This window comes from Octopus bimaculoides, chromosome 30 (genome assembly GCF_046866305.1).
Source record: "Octopus bimaculoides isolate indiv1 chromosome 30, ASM4686630v1, whole genome shotgun sequence".
Taxonomy (NCBI): domain Eukaryota; kingdom Metazoa; phylum Mollusca; class Cephalopoda; order Octopoda; family Octopodidae; genus Octopus; species Octopus bimaculoides.
Window position 1 is genome coordinate 7801379 of NC_142957.1, and position 8936 is coordinate 7810314.

Sequence of the window (8936 nt, forward strand, 5' to 3'; positions counted from 1 at the left end):
ATATGTACATACTTACATCTACATGTGTATATATATGCATATCAGGGTACAGGACGTTAGAACAATAAACTACAGACAACGGAACGAACACATAGGAAAACAGAAAGCCACTTGGAATATTCCTTCATCAGCTGTCTACATACATACATATATATATATATATATATATATATATATATATATATATAATACAAAGAATATATATACATGTATACACACATATATATGTACATACTTACATCTACATGTGTATATATATGCATATCAGGGTACAGGACGTTAGAACAATGAACTACAGACAACGGAACGAACACATAGGAAAACAGAAAGCCACTTGGAATATTCCTTCATCAGCTGCCTACATACATACATATATATATATATATATATATATAATACAAAGATTATATATACATGTATACACACATATATATGTACATACTTACATCTACATGTGTATATATATGCATATCAGGGTACAGGACGTTAGAACAATAAACTACAGACAACGGAACGAACACATAGGAAAACAGAAAGCCACTTGGAATATTCCTTCATCAGCTGTCATCATCATCATCATCATCATCATCATCGTTTAACGTCCGCTTTCCATGCTAGCATGGGTTGGACGATTTGACTGAGGACTGGTGAAACCGGATGGCAACACCAGGCTCCAGTCTGATTTGGCAGAGTTTCTACAGCTGGATGCCCTTCCTAACGCCAACCACTCAGAGAGTGTAGTGGGTGCTTTTACGTGTCACCCGCACGAAAACGGCCACGCTCGAAATGGTGTCTTTTATGTGCCACCCGCACAAGCCAGTCCAGGGGCACTGGCAACGATCTCGCTCGAAAATCCTACAGGAGCCAGTCAGGCGGTACTGGCAACGGCCACGCTCAAAATGGTGCATCTCATGTGCCACCCGCACAAGAACCAGTCCAGGGGCACTGGCAACGATCTTACTTGGCTTGCCGGGTCTTCTCACGCACAGCCCATTTCCAAAGGTCTCGGTCCGTAGTCATCGCCTCGGTGAGGCCCAATGTACGAAGGTCTTGCCTCACCACCTCAGCCCAGGTCTTCCTGGGCCTACCTCTTCCACGGGTTCCCTCAACTGTTAGGGTGTGGCACTTTTTCACGCTGTCTACATACATATATATATATATATATATATATATATATATAATACAAAGAATATATATACATGTATACACACACATATATGTACATACTTACATCTACATGTGTATATATATATGCGTATCAGGGTACAGGACGTTAGAACAATAAACTACAGACAACGGAACGAACACATAGGAAAACGGATAGCCACTTGGAATATCCCTTCATCAGCTGTCTCTATTCTATCTAGACGTTATATATATATATATATATATATATATATATATATATGTAAGGGACGTGATTGGTCAGTTTGCGTTCTGGCGGGAAAGGTTCGAAGAAGTTGCCAATTCGAATAATAATCAGTCACGTGATGACAAGGAATGGGTTCTCTACTACGCTCGCATTTTTTTATATTTAAATGAAAAGAATGGCGATAGCAGTTTTGTATCTAATGGCGGTAGGTAGTTTCACTACATATATATATATAATCATAAATATATAGGGATTAGCATTATCCTGCTTCTCCAACATACTGAGAATTCAGAAATAGCAGCCAAAGAACTACTGATTCCAAAACTACAAATTTTTCTCTAATTGATAGCGATATTTATGAGAAAAATTTGTAGTTTTGGAATCAGTAGTTCTTTGGCTGCTATTTCTGAATTCTCAGTATGTTGGAGAAGCAGGATACTGCTAATCCCTATATATTTATGATTATAAATGGTTTTACCGATAAGGTTTTTTCATACTGAGCTACCCGGCAAAATTGTTAATTATTAATTTTATTACTAACTGACGATTCCCTGCCCTGTATATCTGTGTAATGTCAATGTGAATACCCGTCAGAGTGTAAGTATCTTGAGAGAAAAGCTGAACATTAGAAGCATCAGTTGTGGTGTGCAAGAGAGACGATTGCGCTGGTATGGACATGTGGTGAGAATGGATGAGGATAGCTGCGTGACAAAGTGCTACACCCTAACAGTTGAGGGAACCTGTGGAAGAGGTAGGCCCAGGAAGACCTGGGCTGAGATGGTGAGGCAAGACCTTCGTACATTGGGCCTCACCGAGGCAATGACTACTGACCGAGACCTTTGGAAATGTGCTGTGCGTGAGAAGACCCGGCAAGCCAAGTAAGATCGTTGCCAGTGCCCCTGGACTGGCTCTTGTGCGGGTGGCACATGAGATGCACCATTTTGAGCGTGGCCGTTGCCAGTACCGCCTGACTGGCTCCCGTAGGATTTTCGAGTGAGATCGTTGCCAGTGCCCCTGGACTGGCTTGTGCGGGTGGCACATAAAAGACACCATTTCGAGCGTGGCCGTTTTTGTGCAGGTGACACGTAAAAGCACACCCACTACACTCTCTGAGTGGTTGGCGTTAGGAAGGGCATCCAGCTGTAGAAACTCTGCCAAATTAGATTGGAGCCTGGTGTTGCCATCCAGTTTCACCAGTCCTCAGTCAAATCGTCCAACCCATGCTAGCATGGAAAGCGGACGTTAAACGATGATGATGATATATATATATATATATATATATATATATATATGTAATATATATATATTTGTAATTCAAAATATAAACAATAAAAGACCATAAAATTTTTATTTTTCGAAATGAAACAAAACTTACAGTAAGATGGGAAGTAATGTTTATTTACTTTTGAATGGATTTGGATGGCAGAAACTGAGAAAAACCCATTTATTGTATTACCACAACTGTTCAAAAAATAACAGGAACGTAAAACTCTGAATGACTGTTTCTGAAGATTTTTTCTCAGCTTTAATAAACAGCATAGTAGAAGACACTTGCCCAAGGTGCCGCACAGTGGGACTGAACCTAGAACCATGTGGTTGCAAAACAAGCTTCTTAACCGCCAGTCGTCACCCATGTACCTACCAGATTATTAGCCAGTATTTCATTCCTTTTCATTTTTAATCTGTGCAGACAATGATTTACTGTGACTGCCATATTAAATGTACAAAGTCCAAAAGATCACCAAACTTGAAGCCAACCAAACTCCTTGTTTGACCATTGTAAAAGAGAAAAGTCTTTGTATCTTTCTGACACTCTGTACTTTAACCTCTCAGCATTCAAATTATTCTGTCGAATGTAATCCTTATTTATCCGCCCGATCGTTGCCAGTGCCCCTGGACTGGCTCTTGTGCGGGTGGCACATAAAAGACACCATTTCGAGCGTGGCCGTTTTCGTGCGGGTGACACGTAAAAGCACCCACTACACTCTCTGAGTGGTTGGCGTTTAGGAAGGGCATCCAGCTGTAGAAACTCTGCCAAATTAGATTGGAGCCTGGTGTTGCCATCCGGTTTCACCAGTCCTCAGTCAAATCGTCCAACCCATGCTAGCATGGAAAGCGGACGTTAAACGATGATGATGATGATGATGATTGAGATCTTGAAGCCCTGAAAGGTAAAGTGTTTCATATAAGATATGGCTTAAACATGTCTATGGCAATCTCTACTTGAAACATATTCAATACAAAATATGATTTAACACTTAAGCTTCTTCGGATTATTCTGTCAAATGTAATGCTTGTTTTTTCGCGTCACTTTGAATTAATCCTGCATTATCTCATAGCTTTGAAATTTCAGTGATGTTATTGTTTAATTTTATAACGGTGTGTTATAGGGCAAGGTATAAAACAGGTGGAATATTTGGGTGGGGTATGACTGGTTGAAATATTAAAGGGTTAAATACTTTTAATGTGTGTTGGCACTTCGTCGCTTACGACGTCGAGGGTTCCAGTTGATCCGATCAATGGAACAGCCTGCTCGTGAAATTAACGTGCAAGTGGCTGAGCACTCCACAGACACGTGTGCCCTTAACGTAGTTCTCGGGGATATTCAGCGTGACACAGAGTGTGACAAGGCTGACCCTTTGAATTACAGGCACAACAGAAACAGTCAGCATGTGAACTTTTCAGCCCGCCTTAGTACAGTATAAATATTTGATGGTCATAAACAAATTGTTTGTGCTAGTTGTTCATCAAGAAATTATAGAACTGACTTTCTTCAATTTGAGAGACTACCATTAATTAATTAAAATTGTGTGTGTGTGTGCACGTGCGCACGTGTAGCATTGTCAATTGTTGCTACTGAGTATGGCCTAGAAAGATAAGCCAAGCCTAAACATTTTCAGTCTGGTTTAAAGTCATTTGATATCTGATATTTGATGGAAAGAGTGTGCTAATGTGCAGCACAAATATTTGGTTTCTATAAACAAGTCATTTGGGCGGGGCATTCAGTAAGAAATTGCAGAACCATCTTTCTTGGGCCACAAGAGAATATCATCACATTGGCCATCATACAGCTTAATCATCAATCTCTACTCTTCACCCTCCCTCTCTCTCACTTTTTCTCTCTATCTATCTACTGCATGGCACCTTGGGCAAGTGTCTTCTACTATAGCCTCATTCCGACCAAAGCCTTGTGAGTGGATTTGGTAGACGGAAACTGAAAGAAGCCCATCGTATATATGTATATATATATATATCTGTCTTCCTCCATCTTTCTATCTATACCTCTGTCCTGGCCTCTACTTCACTGCTATACCCTTCTGTCCCTTCCTCCTTGTTCCACTTCCTCCCTCCACCATCCTCTCTGCTCTCGTGTGACCTGTGGTCAACTTTCTTTTCACTCCAGCCGCTGTGAAGGCAAGACGCACTACTAGTGTTCTACCTCAGATTTGCGTTTGGCCGTACGGCTTTTGAATGTTGTTTTCACTGTCCATTTTTTCCTGTCTTGGTTTGTGTTTGCCACCTTGGAATCCTCTGTGTAGTGGGTTGATCCACTACTCAGGAAGAGACCATTCTAGAGTACGTTCTGTCTTATCTTCGAAACGTCTAGATAGAATAGAGACAGCTGATGAAGGAATAATTCCAAGTGGCTATCTGTTTTCCTATGTGTTCGTTCCGTTGTCTGTAGTTTATTGTTCTAACGTCCTGTACCCTGATATGCATATATATACACATGTAGATGTAAGTATGTACATATATGTGTGTATACATGTATATATATTCCTTGTATTATATATATATATATATATATATATATATATATATATATATATATATATATATGTGTGTGTGTGTGTGTGTGTGTGTATATATGTTTGTGTGTCTGTGTTTGTCCCCCCAGTATCGCTTGACAACCGATGGTGGTGTGTTTACATCCTCGTAACTTAGCGGTTCGGCTTAAGAGACCGATAGAATAAGTACTAGGCTTACAAAGAAGACGTCCTGGGGTCAATTAGCTCGACTAAAAGGCGGTGCTCCAGCATGGCCACAGTCAAATGACTGAAACAAGTAAAAGAGTAAAGAGTAAATATCTACATATCTATCTATCTATCCATGCATGCATGCCTGGACTTGACAAACACATCAATGGGAACTCTTCAGTCTAAGAAGGTACAAAACAATCACATTACTGGAGGTCACTTTAGAAAATACCTGTCGTGTTAATCCCCTCCACTTATGACCATCCTGTCAATTTTAATGCTATCTGCAATGGATGTTATCTCTAACATTATCATAGGTACTTCTAAACATGCGGTCATGCTCATTCACCGAGAACTACAAGAGACAGCAGAGAAAGGATTTCTGGGTTATCTTTTATCCTTTACTTCTTTCAGTGGCCATGCTGGAGCACCACATTATTTCCTATCTTATTCTTTTACTCTTTTACTTGTTTCAGTCATTTGACTGCGGCCATGCTGGAGCACCGCCTTTAGTCGAGCAAATCGCCCCCAGGACTTATTCTTTGGAAGCCTAGTACTTATTCTATCGGTTCTCTTTTTGTCGAACCGCTAAGTTACGTGGACGTAACCACACCAGCATCGGTTGTCGAGCGATGTTGGGGAAACAAACACAGACACACAAACACATATACATATATACGACGGGCTTCTTTCAGTTTCCGTCTACCAAATCCACTCACAAGGCTTTGGTCGGCCCGAGGCTATAGTAGAAGACACTTGCCCAAGGTGCCACGCAGTGGGACTGAACCCAGAACCATGTGGTTGGTAAGCAAGCTACTTACCACACAGCCACTCCTGCGCCTACTGTTAGTTTAGTTTCCTTTTGAGAAACCAAAATTTATTTTATGGTTTATTATTGTTTGTATTTTGAATTACATATATATATAGGGGTCACCAAAATATTTTTTAAGTGCTTAGGGCCTCCACGGGTCTTAATCCAGCCCTGGTTGTAGGCAGGGTGGAGATGTCATAGTAGAGGTATTTGGACTGGTTGACCGTGGAATATACCGGAGGATGTTAACGTCCTTGTTAATTAGCAGAGGTGGCTTGGGTGTGATTGCTCATCTAATTGCAGGAAATGCACAGTTTTGGTGCAGTCAACACTTCCACAGAATGTCTTCAAGTTTCAATGACTCCCACATTGAACCATGTGACCTGGTTCCTGTCATTAAATGGGTCATATTTAATAGTCTATAAATACTTATAAACCTTTTCATTTGTGACATTACAAAGTTACAGCTCAGAATTTACTATGAAAGGAAATTTCTGTTTGATTTCAAAGTTTATTCGGTTCTTTATTTTGGATTCGTGTACCTCAAAAAAAAAAAAAAAAAAGACCATGTCTTTCTCTTTCTGTGACCATATCGTGGATTTGAAGTGAATAAGGTCACATTCACCCCTCCACACCTGCCCTATAACTATTATTTCCAGCACATTGTATGACTACATATAGGTTCACCTTCTGACTTGTGTAACTGGTTTCGAGCGAGATCGTTGCCAGTGCCCCTGGACTGGCTCTTGTGCGGGTGGCACATAAAAGACACCATTTCGAGCGTGGCCGTTTTCATGCGGGTGACACGTAAAAGCACCCACTACACTCTCTGAGTGGTTGGCGTTAGGAAGGGCATCCAGCTGTAGAAACTCTGCCAAATCAGATTGAAGCCTGGTGTTGCCATCCGGTTTCACCAGTCCTCAGTCAAATCGTCCAACCCATGCTAGCATGGAAAGCAGACGTTAAACGATGATGATGATGATGATGATGATGATATTTATATATATATACACACACAATTAAATAATGACTTTTAAACACTAATGATCCACTTCTTATTGTTAATTATTGTTCCATTTCTTATCTTCTCTCTCTCTCTCTCTCTCTCTCTCTCTCTATATATATATATATATATATATATATATATATATATATATATATAGGTAAGTGGTAGGTTTGCCTCGATCCTTCAGGGGTAGTCTGAAGCATCCAAGCAACCAGGGGATGTTTAAATCCGGAGGCACTCCTGGGGATCACCTGTATGGGTACCGTCTTGGGAAGAGGGCGTCCAAAGGCAGGTAATATGTTGCTTAAACCGTAGTTTATGTATTTACCTGGAGAATTTGAGCAACAAATACAAGAAAAATGGTGACTAAGACATAATATACAAAATGACTCGTTACATAACCTAAACCTCCACACTGACTCATTTCACAAGTTCCACATAATAAAACAACGGCTATCTAGTCCAACGAAAATGCTTTTTCTTGTATTTGTTGCTCCATTCTCCAAGTAAATATATATATATATATATATATATATATATATATATATAAAGTTCAAAAAAGGAAAAAGACAAAAAAAACAACAACAAAAAACAACGTGAGGATGTGATACAGATTGTGTTACTAGACGCTCGGGAAAGGAAAGGGCATAGTGGATATATTATCTCAATTACGCAAGAAATTAAAATAATTCTGACATCTCATTTTAACAGATATATACTTACCAAAATTACATAAAAATATCTTGAAATACAAAGAAATAAACTTATTCAATAAAATCACCATTGACTTCAACTACGGCCTCCAGATGACTTCGCAATCTCCTGCAACACTTTCTGGACAGTCCCCTTGTTTAAGTTGGTGAATGCTGCCATAATCCAGATTTTTAGGCTGTTAGGTGACTGGCTGGTTTCTTGAAGTTGGTGTTGCAGATCATTAAGTCATTCGCATCACAGAACTCCAGAAGCCTTGTTCTCTCCTCATTTCGGTGACTGATTCCATGTCCTGCCTCCCACTGCATGTACTCCATGGAAGACACTTGGGTGCTGCCTGACATGTCCATTGAAATCACCAGCCATGAAGATAAGGTCACCGTCATTTGTCTTTGAGGTAACCTGCAGAAGAATTTGGCGGACCGATTTGGGTGACATAGGCAGAGATGATTTTTGCTGTGCAACTCAGCAAAACTAGTCTCAGCTTAAGTACCCTATCACATACTCAGACTACCTCAGTCACTTTATTGACACATTTCTCTGCTAAAAGTATGTCCACACACCCTATCCCATTACTGTTGCCCTTCCAGAATTTATACCTATGCTTCTTGCCTGTGAGGAACTGGGCTGAAGCTTCCCTCCACCTTACTTCGTGAATGCAACACACATCAACATGTCTCCGTTCAAGTATTTCAACAGACCTACCTTTCAATGTGCCTTCCCTGACAGTGCCAACTCTGAGGGAATGTACAGGGAGGGGAGGAGAAACTGCAGCTTTCTGCATCTGAAAAGAAGGTTCTAATGAACATTTGCCAACAGACATGTCATCACAGTTGTCCTTGTATTTAATCTATCATCATTCATGTTATACTTGGCTGCCTCCACTGGGAGTGGGTGCTATACAAGCATCATCATTTAATGTCCATTGTCAATGCTGGCATGGGTTGGACGGTTTGACCAGGGCTGGCAAGCTGGGGAGCTGCACCAGACTCCAGTCTGAGTTGGCATTGTCTCTATGGCTGGATGCCTTTCCTAACCAACCACTTTTACAGAGTGTGT